The 12,614-nt window shown below is 40.9% G+C and overlaps 1 protein-coding gene across 9 annotated transcripts in view; it reads right to left on the bottom strand.

Moving 5' to 3' along the window:
- Nucleotides 1–12,614, bottom strand: part of MBNL2 (muscleblind like splicing regulator 2) — a 148,157-nt gene that overhangs the window by 83,793 nt on the left and 51,750 nt on the right. Inside the window, exon 1 of one of the 9 annotated variants that reach the window (XM_075852397.1) lies at nucleotides 9,640–9,858. The exons of the other annotated variants lie outside the window; for them this stretch is intronic. The gene's annotated coding sequence lies outside the window, so the exon portion shown is untranslated. Of the gene's footprint in view, nucleotides 1–9,639; nucleotides 9,859–12,614 lie in introns of those variants that run through there. 9 annotated transcript variants of the gene reach the window in all.

Below are 12,614 nucleotides of genomic sequence, written 5' to 3'. Positions count from 1 at the left end.
CGGGTCATTGTCGTGCTGGAAGACCCAGCCACGAGCCATTTTTAATGTCCTGGTGGAGGGAAGGAGGTTGTCACTCAGGATTTGACGGTACATGGCTCCATCCATTCTCCCATTGATGCGGTGAAGTAGTCCTGTGCCCTTAGCAGAGAAACACCCCCAAAACATAATGTTTCCACCTCCATGCTTGACAGTGGGGATGGTGTTTTTTGGGTCATAGGCAGCATTTCTCTACCTCCAAACACGGCGAGTTGAGTTAATGGCAAATAGCTCAATTTTAGTCTCATCTGACCACAGCACCTTCTCCCAATCACTCTCAGAATCATCCAGATGTTCATTTGCAAACTTCAGGCGGGCCTGTATATGTGCCTTCTTGAGCAGAGGGACCTTGCGGGCACTGCAGGATTTTAATCCATTACGGCGTAATGTGTTACCAATGGTTTTCTTGGTGACTGTGGTCCCAGCTGCCTTGAGATCATTAACAAGTTCCCCCCGTGTAGTTTTCGGCTGAGCTCTCACCTTCCTCAGGATCAAGGATACCCCACGAGGTGAGATTTTGCATGGAGCCCCAGATCGATGTCGATTGACAGTCATTTTGTATGTCTTCCATTTTCTTACTATTGCACCAACAGTTGTCTCCTTCTCACCCAGCGTCTTACTTATGGTTTTGTAGCCCATTCCAGCCTTGTGCAGGTCTATGATCTTGTCCCTGACATCCTTAGAAAGCTCTTTGGTCTTGCCCATGTTGTAGAGGTTAGAGTCAGACTGATTAATTGAGTCTGTGGACAGGAGTCTTTTATACAGGTGACCATGTAAGACAGCTGTCTTTAATGCAGGCACCAAGTTGATTTGGAGCGTGTAACTGGTCTGGAGGAGGCTGAACTCTTAATGGTTGGTAGGGGATCAAATACTTATTTCTCTGTGCACAATGCAAATAAATATATATAATTTTGACAATGTGATTTTCTTTATTTTTTTTTAATATAATCTATCTCTCACTGGTAAAATTAACCTAGCCTAAAAATTCTAGACTGTTCATGTCTTTGACAGTGGGCAAACTTACAAAATCAGCAAGGGATCAAATACTTATTTCCTTCACTGTAAGTCGGTGAGCCTTGCATATGTGTGCCTTCCATGTTTTAGACTTATTAAGGCCTCTAGGATGCAGCAATTGTGACCTCCGATTAACTCTGAAACTCAGAATTTACCAGTTCCATACTGAATCATCTGTCACATTCTGCAAGTGGCTCCAGTTACTGACTGGTTATATTTAATACATCTATAATAATAGGTATGCCGCCAGTAAAGCATCAAATAAAATGAACAAGAAACATTAATGTCTGAGGTGGGACTTAATAAAATCAAGGTATAACTCTTGATAGAATGATTCATATAAGTGCCATCCCAGTTACCCACCATCCTACACACACAATTCTTGTCGGCAGGGTAAGACATGACAAGCATACAACGTCAGCCATTGAAAACAATATGAGTAAATACACATGTTCTACCATTCACAAAGGCCTCGCGATTCAAACCTCTACATTTAAGACTAAAATATGGAGCCACATTGTGGTTTGCATTGTGTGCAGTATATCACAACATATTCCCCCGCTAGAAGAACTGAATTGTATTCTATAGGGAAGAATACAGTCTGAAATGCAATATCGAACTTCATTTAGGCAGACTGTATTCAGAATCTGTATCACATGGATCACGAATAAAGTAGAATACACTAGGCTTTCCTTAGAGCTACAAAGTATTAAAAAAATACCAAAATGTTAATGGTATTAAAAAAAAAAATTTTGTTTTTAAATGATGCAGTATCGTGAATAACAGGTCATATATACATTTAATGAGGGGTGTTAATATAAATATAACGTGAGTTCAGTCATTAGGAGCATACAAGAATAAAAATGGTAGCTGTGCAGGCTCTGACATGGTCCCGTCTATAGAAAGGTATTAATGTGCCACAATTTCTACTGTATCATTCATCTTTACTTTTGATGGTCGCTATTAATATCACAATGTACTTACAGAAATAGACATGTTTATAAATAAATTGACAAAATAGTTGTAAGACCATATGGCATGGATGTAGTATCTGGAAATTAAGTTAGGACATTTAGTACAATACAGAATACAGCCGTTATCAGTAGGAATGGCCAATTTAAGAGACCAATCACCGGCTGCCTTTATGCAACTGCGTCTTCCAGTGCCAGGAGGAACAACTTTGTCCAGATAAAGATATCTCCGACAAATCTATGACACATTCTACGTAACCCCTACAGATTAGCAAGCATCCCCTGGGGTACACATGTGTTGAAAACACTGTTTTAGATCTCTTCTGATAAATTAAGGCCCATGTACTGTAGAACAAAACGGTCTCATAAAAAGGTCCCATGTTGCCCATTGCAACAAATCAAAATTCAACATTTTCAAGAACCATTTAGAAAAAAATCTCTTGATGCATGATCTGAATTTAGGCATTTCATTGTGCCATTCAGTAAATGTTAAAGGGGCTGTCTCATAAAAACAATCCCTTTCCATATGACCTATTAAGGCATATGGATTTCATAGAGGGGGGTTCATCACTCAGGGCCCCTCTATGAGGCAGAATGGAGTACACAATCCGTTCACGTATTACATCCTCATTCAATTGTATGGCCGCCATGTAATACTACATTTCTGCAGTTGTCGATGCATGTCTGGCTTGCTGAGGTTCTCCCCAGCAAAACCAACGGTTTGCTAAGGGTGATGGGAGCTGGCTCCTATATGAAAGGGATTGTCTGTGATGAGACAACCCCCTTAAGGTTTAGCATAATATATAAATAGACCTTGTACCAAGACAAGTGCAATGCACCAATTCAATTACACCAAGTCATTATCATGTGTGAGTTAAGTGATCATTTGTCAACATCTAGTCATGTCTGTAACTTAAATACGTGATATTGTAATGAGACTATCAAGTTTCAAGCTCATTTCAGAAATGCTGTAATGAACACAGTGAGTTTATACAGCCCTAGACCAAGTGTATTAATGCAATGCATCGGGAGTGGTACATCAGCTGGAGGTTCATTCATTCATTTTGTCGTTCTTTACTTAAAGGGTAACTAAACGTTCAACAAACTACTGACATGTCACAGTTACGTGTCAGAAGTTTTGATTGGTGGGGGTCCGAGCACTGAGACCCCACGAATCGCTAAAACAAAGCGGTAGAGCGCTCGCGTGTATGACGCTGACCAATCCGTGACATGCATTTCTCCCCATTCATTTACACTGCAGATAGCGATATAGCTATATCGCTATGTGCCGCCACATAAACACACTATAACATTACTGCAGTGTCCTGATAATGAATATACATTACCTCCAGCCAGGACGTCATGTGTACTCAGAATCCTGACACTTCTGAATCTTTTCTGTGAGATTTCCAGCAAGGCAAACGTAATCTCGCGAGATTACGCTGTAAACTGTCATTTAAAATGAGATTACGTTTGCCTTGCTGGAAATCTCACAGAAAAGATTCAGACGTGTCAGGATTCTGAATAAACATCACGTCCTGGCTGGTAGTGATGTATATTCATTATCAGGACACTACAGTAATGTTAGTGTTGGTGTATGTGGCTGCACATAACGATATATCTATATCTCTAGTGCAGTGTAAATGAATGGAGAGAAGTGTATGACGCTGATTGGTCAGCGTTATACACTTCTCTGTACAACACCCACTTGGTCGAAAGTAAAACACGCCCACTTGGGCATTAAGAAAATAATTAGCATAAAGCTAAAAATCGCTCATAAAGTGGTAAAAATAGATTTTTTTTCTTAATAAAAAGCACTGCTGTCACCTACATTATAGCGCCGATCTCCTTATGTAGGAGATAGGGCACTTCTAATGTGGTGACAGAGCCTCTTTAAGTGTTACTCATGTTAGAAGGTCTAATGGGCATATTTATTAAGACTGGCGATTCATATGCCAGTCTTAATATAAACGAAGCTGGAGTAATTAAGGTACATTTCTGGCAGTCCAGGAGCCAAAAAGGAGAAATCTACGTCAGTTATGACCGTGTGTGGCCTCCCGCTAAGCCCACCCACGTTTTTGAAAAGCAGCAGAGGCGACGTAAAAATACTTAATTCCCTACATTTTTGCAGACTGCGAGTTTTCTACGCCGAGTACTTCATGAGATCCCTCCTAAGGCCTCATGCACACGACCGTGTTTTTGCGTCCGCAATTCCCCCGCAAATCTACGGGAGAATTGCGGACCCATTCATTTCTATGGGCCCATACACACTATCCGTGTTTTCACGGGTCTCCGCATGTCCGCACATCCGTGCCGCAGAAACTCAGGACATGTCTTATTACGGGCCGCAAATTCGATGCGGACATGCCAATAGAAGTCAATGGGCCCGTGGAAATTGCGGATACACCTCCGTATGTCATCCGCAGTTTGCGGATTTGCGGAAGTGTTGCTAGGCGACGAGCGGGAATGAGTTCTGTCGTCATCCTGTTTTACCTAGGCTTTTTTTTTTTCATCCGCATTTTGCGGATTACATACGGATGAACTGCGGATTACATACGGATGAACTGCGGATGACATTTCACGGAACACGGTCCTGGAATTTGCGGACCAGAAAAACACTACGGTCGTGTGCATGAGGCCTAAGTGTCCAGCTCAGAGGCTTGTAATGTCCAGTCACAAACTCCACATTCTTTTTAAACATAGCACAAAGTGAAGACAGGTCCCCTGCATGGATATATGAATTTCTCAACCCCAAATATCCAACTTTTTTTTTTATAATGTATTTTTCCCCTACTTTTAATAAAATGCTGCATTTTACCATTGTCACATTAAATAGCTGGGCATGTATCTAAAAAGAAAAGTGGGATAAAGTGTCAGCTGTGGTCATATCCTATGACCGCAGAGGCCTGACTAAGTGCAGTGCACTGGATTCAGGATTAGATAGGATGGTGAAAACATTTAGCTAAGCTAAAAACATTATTTTCAATTTAGGATCTGCGGTACATGTTGTGTCTGTAACAAAAAAATATCAGGAAAACAAAGGGGCAAATTTACTAAGACAGGCGATTCATACGTCAATCTTAGGCCTTATTCACACGAACGTGTCCGTTTTGTGCGTGTAAAAAACACAGCGTTTTTCCTGCATTGCAGTTCCGTGTGACCTTCCTGTACGGTGCGTGTCTGCGTTTTTGACGCACGTATGTCATCCGTATGTCACACGTTTTTTACGTCAGCAAAATAAACTGAAGGAGGTGGTTTTCTTTTTCTCATCATTTCTTTAGCAACTGTTGCGTGAATCACGGACAGCACACGGATGTGCGTCCATGTTCTGTCCGTGATTTTCACGCACCCATTGACTTCAATTAAATTACTTTACACTGGCATGTTCATTCATAAATAAAGCACCTGAAAGGGTATGTTCACACGCAGTGTTTTCTGACGTAATTCGGGCGTTTTACGCCTCGAATTACGCCTGAAAAAATGACTCCATTACGCCTACAAACATCTGCCCATTGCTTTCAATGTGTTCTGTTCCCACGAGCATTAATTTTACGCGTCGCTGTCAAAATACGGCGCGTAAAATGACGGCTCGTCAAAAGAAGTGCAGGGCACTTCTTGGGACGTTTTTGGAGGCGTTTTTCATTGACTCCATTAAAAAACAGCTCCAAAAACGGCCGTAAAATACGCCGCGAAAAACGTGAGTTGCTACAAAAACGTCTGAAAATCAGGAGCTGTTTTCGCCTAAAAACAGCTCCGTATTTTCAGATGTTTTTAGTCACTGCGTGTGAACATACCCTAATACCCATCTGCTACTAAAAGTGCGGAGCTGTGATGTACGGAGAAGTGGAAACAATGAAAGGGACGCAGCGCTTGCCAGGGGCCGTGGTCCATTTAAACAGTTGGGGTGCCAAGAGTTGGAACCCCACCGATTTAATATTGATGGCCTAACTTAAGGATAGGCCATCAATTTTAAAGAACCAGAAACCCCCTTATGGCTGGATCTACACACAGCGTTTTGCTGTCTTTTTGTGCGTTTTTCGTGGCATTGTTAATGGCGTTTTTTGCTGAATTTTTTTGGGGAGGCCAGATATTACAGTAAAGTCTATAGTAAACTTAAATTGCGCTACACACAACTGCGTTTTGGTTTGTGCCGTTTTGAGGCAATTTTGTGGTCAATAGCGTTTTTTTTCCCAAATGCAGCATGTTCTGGGTATGGCATTTTTTCAGCCATTTTTCCCATAGGTTTCTCTATAGGACTTCAAAAACAGCAGAACAAAAGCATATACAAAATGTCACGAAATAAAAAACCGCAAGTGTTTTAGATGGCAGAGAAAAAAGTGTGAAAGGGGCCTTAAAGGGGTCTTACCATCTGGATAATGCCTTTTCTAAATGAGGACCTCCCCAGACGATCAGCTGCTGGCTCTGGCAGCTGAAACCCTGGAGATCTAGTAAAATGTGGAAGGAAGGGAAGAAGTGTGCAGCTGCAGTGGCCACTGTAGGAGAATTGTGGTATTACATGGTACCTATTCAAATGAAGTCCTCCAGAGTGGAGCACTCTGGTGCGCTCACAAGTGACATATTTGCATTGTATTTTATTCTGCAACGCCAGAACTACAAAAAAATCTGTCTGTGTTGCAGAATATTTTCCCCATAAAAATACATTGTAGTTTTCTGCCTCATATTTTTGCGCTGAGGAAATACAATGCAAGTACACCACGTGTGAGCGCACCCTAATAGGGCATATGGACAATGGTTGTCCTTTAGGTCTGATAAATTTGCACTCTTAGGCTGGGTTCACACGAGCGTGTGCTTTTTGCGCACGCAAAAAACGTGGCGTTTTGCCTGCGCAAAAGGCACTTAACAGCTCCGTGTGGCCTCAGCATATGATGCGTGCTTTTCGCGCAGCCGCCATCATTATGACACCCCGTTTGGATGTTTGTAAACAGAAAAGCACATTGTGCTTTTCTGTTTTCATTCATCCTTTTCACAGCTGTTGCGCGAATCACGCTGGTCGCACGGAAGTGCTTCCGTGTGGCATGCGTGGGTTTTCACGCACCCATTGACTTCAATGGGTGCGTGATGCGCGAAAAACGCCCAAAGAACGGACATGTCGTGACTTTTTTTCAGTGGACTCACGCTGAGTGAAAATCACGCACATGTCTGCACGGCCCCATAGACTAATATAGGTCAATGCGACGCGCGTGAAAATCACGTGCGTTGCACGGACGTATATCCCGTTCGTCTGAATAAGCCCTTACAACCATCTCACTGAGGAAATAAGACATAATAAATCTGCTTTAGATGTTCCTGAGCTTCCTGTGTGATGGTGGGAAGACTGATGTCACTATTGGTTTTCTTTCTCTAACAAAATAGAGGCTTTGTAATAAAAAAATAGATAAAAAGAAATAACAAAACAAAACAAAAAAACTTAGTCTAGACCCTGCAGATGGATATTTTGTTAGCAAATCACAGGTGACCACAATATTCCCTCCATGACACAGGCAGGCACCGGGATAAGGCCCCCAGCACATCGAACGTAAATGCAGAATTTCTATCTGGAATTTCCGTGCGGAAATTTAGCATATTTAGGCAAAATAAATGAACATGCTGTAGATTGAGAACCTGCACCGCAGTTCACTTACTGCACTTGTTTACTACAAATTGTTCAAATCCCATTCGCTTTACTGCTTTTTGGCAGCTTTTCCATGTGCAGGGGGCCTAAAGCAGGACAGCTGGTATACACTAGAGAAAAGTTACCCTAAGGACTTGTCCACATGTAATGGAATTGCTGCAGAAAATTTCTGCAGCATTTCCGTTAAAACTAGCATACATTCCGCTGCGCAAAAACCGCACCATTTCCTGCGTTTTTTACTGCAGAAAATGGTGCGGATTTTGCAGCGTTTTTTTCAGTGATGGGAGACGGTGATATCTCCTATGAAAAATGCAGCAATGGAATTGACATGCTGTGGTACGAAAAATACGCACCGCAGTGAATTTCTGCTAGGAAATTTTACGCAGCGTGTGGATGAGATTTGTTACATCTCACCCAATTTGCTATTACTGTATTCTGCAGCGTATTTTCCGTCCGCAATTCTCGACGGACAGTACACAGCAATTCCGTTACGTGTGGACAAGCCCTAATACAGGCGGTAATGGTGTTGTATAAGGGCGCACCACAAAAAGTAGGTAAAAAAACATGCGCGTATACATTTTTGGGTCAATCCTGGTCATGGTTTTATCATTGACACAGTTCTACGAATTATGTGGAAAACCAATCTATGAATCTTTGAAAGTACTACAATAAGAAACGCAAGTAAGTTTTCATAGAGAATGGGGGAAGATGTATATATAATGGAAATTGCAAATATTTATAACTTGTTATTTGCAATAAACAGAACTATAATAAATGTGGTGGGAAAAGCCAATTAAAAATAACGTTTTATAATAATAAAATAATTTTGCAGGTTATTACTTACTTGGTCTATGGTGAATGCTGAAAGCATTTTATGGCACTGCATATTTTGACCTAAATTACCGGCATACCAATTAAAACATCCACACTGCAGAGGTGCTGCAGTCAACTGCTCCCACTACTATAAAGTGGCTCTTCAGGACTGCAGGCAAGAAGGATAGATAGATAGATAGATAGATAGATAGATAGATAGATAGATAGATAGATAGATAGATAGATAGATAGATAGATAGATAGATAGATAGATAGATAGATAGATAGATAGATAGATAGATAGATAGATAGACCTATCTATATATATATATATATATATATATATATATACACACATATATATCTCTCTCTCTCTCTCTCTCTCTCTATAAACTGAATATACAGTTATCATAGTCTTTATAAATTGCAGTACAAACGAAAACACAATAGAGAATCACCACATCTCAATGCTATCTTTTTGGCTTCGTATCTTGAATGTCGTACCTTTATACAAAGTGAGTAAAATTTTCTTCAGAGTTGGTGTCTGTCCAGTACCAGTCATGGCTGCACTTGAGGCCTAGCCTGCCTGGCAGGGCTACAGGATGGGTAGTACTCGCCTGCTGCTCTGATTATGCCCTTTGCTACAGAAACGCCAAATTCAAACAAATATCTTGTATCTCTAGACTGAAAAAAAGCTAGAAAGTTGATAAGGAGCTAAAAGCAATAGAAACGCTTTCCTGGGAAAGAAAAATCTGTTGCCATTAATTTATTCATCTGGCTGTGTGTTCTCATTAATATTGCATGAACGGGGCATAATTGAAGTAGGCGTTATTATCATAGCAAATCCAATATACACTTCCAACCTACAGACTCCAAATACTTCAAATCGATAAAAGCAAACTATATTATGCAAACCTTTCCACTTTCATCAGAACCACAGGGATAATGTGGGCTGTCTGAAGCAGGCACCAGCACTGAGCATAAGGTGTTTGCCTGAGCTGTCAGAAGCCGCCAAGTACTATAGCGTCCAGTGACGGATAAATCTGCAGGATGACATGTCATATTAAATGGTCTGCTAGGCAGAATGCATGAAGCTTGTGCATTCAACATACAGTATGCAGCAGACTGCAGCAAACTCTTCTTCCATTGAGGGGCACTAAGAAATGCTCTTACCTTCCACATACTGGTTATTCCTGTGCACTGTCCATCCGCCCCTCTCTGACATGCAGCAGCATCTTTATCATTGCAGCAGATCCTGTCTTGCCTGTCTTTTTGGCACCCTCACAGATGCTTTGCCCTTCCAGGGGTTTCCCATCAGATGATGAAGCAGAGAGAGATGGCTTGTACAGTGTCGCTGGAAATCTGCAGCTCTTCCCTCCTCTCCCTCCCAGTCTACAGGAACCAATAAGAGGCAGGTTCCTCATCCCTGGTTTCTCTGCACTGGCTCAATCTCTGTGATTGACACTGCAATACAGCAGAACTAGTGTGCAAAAACAACAGTGCATCCATACTGAGGAAAATGGAATTTCCTTCCCAGAATGTCAGCATCACCTACATAAGGATCTGATAAGAGCATCTGCAGCACTCTACTGCAGGGCTCAGCAACCTTCAACAGTCCAGCAGCTGCTGAAATACAACTCCCAGAAACCTCAGCGGCTGCTTGAAGGTGATAGGAGCTGTAACACAGCAACAGCTGCAGTGGAAAGCGTCCCTGTCCTGCTGAGTGAACAGTAGTGCTTTCTGCACAACAGCCAACATCACCAACATTTCACCAGTCCTGCTGCAGTGACACTGCAGTCTGTATGCTTCCTTCAAGATGATACATGTCCTGCATTATCCCCGGCTGCCTCTAGATATTGCTGAAATTCACTAATATAGCTTGCCGAAATAACAAAAAGACATTGCAAAGCCTCCCACAGTCAAGTAACTTACTAATATAGTAAATGTAGATGATGCAGGTCACCCCACTATCTTTCTAATCCCCTTTACGACCACCTATAGTGTTTGTATGTCATAGGAGGAGAGGGGTTGTATGGAGCGGGCTCACAGGCTGAGTTCACAACATATGCTGCACATGTCTGCTGGATATTCCAGCTATAACTGCTGAGATCGGAGATAACACTGATCCCACCTGTTTGACCACACAGATGCTGCGGTCAATAGTGACCGTAGCATCTTAGCTGTTAAAAAGAGGGAGCGGCCCCCTCCGACAGCCCTTCGGCACCTGTGACACGATTGCGGGCTTGTCATTGCTGCCTGGGGGCCTAATGAAGACCTCCAGGGCTGCCAGTTTTTTGCTTCTCTTAAGCCCTGCCAGAGGCAGAGCTGGTAAAAAAAACCACACAATATACTAAAAAACATTAGTATTGCAGTATATTGTGCAAGCGATCCATCGATCATCGGTTAAAGTTCCCTAGGGGAACGAATAAAAAAAAAGTACAAAACTGTTAAATAACGTTTTTCATTCATACACAAAAATGTTTTCTCATTTTTGGCCAAAAGTAATGTAAAAAAGAAAAACATAATTGGGATTGCCGCGTCCGTAAAAGTCCAAACTATTACAATATAACATTATTTAAACCGGACGGTGAAAACTGAAAACAATTTAAAAATAAAATTTAAAAATTGCTGTTTTTTTGTCCCCTCGTCTCCCACAAAAAAATGGAACAAAAAGTGATCAGAAATTCATATGTACCCAAAATGGAATCAATAAAAACTACAACTTGCCCCCAAAGAAAACAAGCTCTCACACAGCTCCATTGACAGAAAACGAAAAAAGATTTGGGACTTAGAATATGGTGACATTTAACAAAATCTTTTTATTTTGAAAAAGTAGTAAAACATAAAAATGTGGTATTGCTGTAATCGTATTAAACCACAGAATAATATTAGCATGTTATTTTTACTGCAGGTTAAATGTCGTAGAATTGAAACCCAAGAAACTATGGGGAGATTGCTGTTGGTTTTTTCTCCCATTCCACCCCACAAAAAATGCTTTAAGATTTGCCAGTACATTAAATAGTACATTAAATGGTGCCATCGAAATCGACACAAAAAAAAAGCCCTCAAACGCCTTTGTCAATAGAAAAATGAAAAAGTTATGGCTCTTGGAAGGCGAAAAGGGAAAAACAAATGAAAAAAATGGCCTGTCATTAAAGGGTTAATAACATATCTTATGGTTCAATAATTCTGCTTAGTAAAGATGACCTCTGTCCTTTACTGTAGCTGGTAGTTCCCTATAGATTAGGGTTTAAGTGCCTCCTGGACACTGGAGGCCACAAGCGTGCGTCTTTCCTTCCAGAGAGTAAATGTGGCATCACCATTATTGAGAAATGTAGCAATGACTAAACTGCTATTAGCTGCTTAAAAGAGCATACAAAGCAGAACTAATGTGTTATATAAAGAAAGGTTCCTTGTGGAAATGACTCTGAAGCACTAGGTCAAGAAACCCTTCAGCTTATTCTTGTATTTACTATTACAGAAGTTTACTCTTAGGAGACCTATATTTATTGAGTACACACACAATGCAATTCCCAATTTGAAATCCAATGCAACCCAGTTACCAATGTTGTGTGTTTGCATTTTTAGTGCCCTTTAAATGTTAATTAAATACATGTCAACTTTCTTTGGTGGATGCAGCCATTTTGTGTGCTGAAGCAATATCCATTAAATTATCCATCCAATATCCATTAAATCATGTTATATCAATTCTCATATTTCATTATTTTATGAGAATTTATTCTAGAATTACTATTAATTTGTTCCAGTAAAACCATAACTCTATTAAAAGGGAAGAATATTATACTTCCAGATCCAGAGTTAATACAACAAATGGCACACAAAAAAATATGTGATGTTTGCTTAACTCTTTAGAAATAGTATCCATAAAGAAAGCATGTCCCTGCCTCCTCCGCCCTCCTCACATTTAAATGATAGTAGACACTGTATATGCCTAGCAGTGATATCACAGTTGTGGTCAGTAATTGACTGCTCCAGTCTCCTAACATGTCATCTCTATATTTGTCATGGCAGCACACACGCAGTCGAAATCTGTGAGAAAAGTATATTGTAAAGCTTGATCTTTTTGAATTTTGAGCCTGTGTGTAGATTTTTAAATCCTGGAAAATCCCTTTAAAGCGTCATTATTG

This window comes from Rhinoderma darwinii, chromosome 2, assembly GCF_050947455.1.
Source record: "Rhinoderma darwinii isolate aRhiDar2 chromosome 2, aRhiDar2.hap1, whole genome shotgun sequence".
In the NCBI taxonomy this organism is placed as follows: Eukaryota; Metazoa; Chordata; class Amphibia; order Anura; family Rhinodermatidae; genus Rhinoderma; species Rhinoderma darwinii.
The sequence above is the reverse complement of the archived record's forward strand: the minus strand, read 5'-3'. Positions and strand labels throughout refer to the sequence as shown.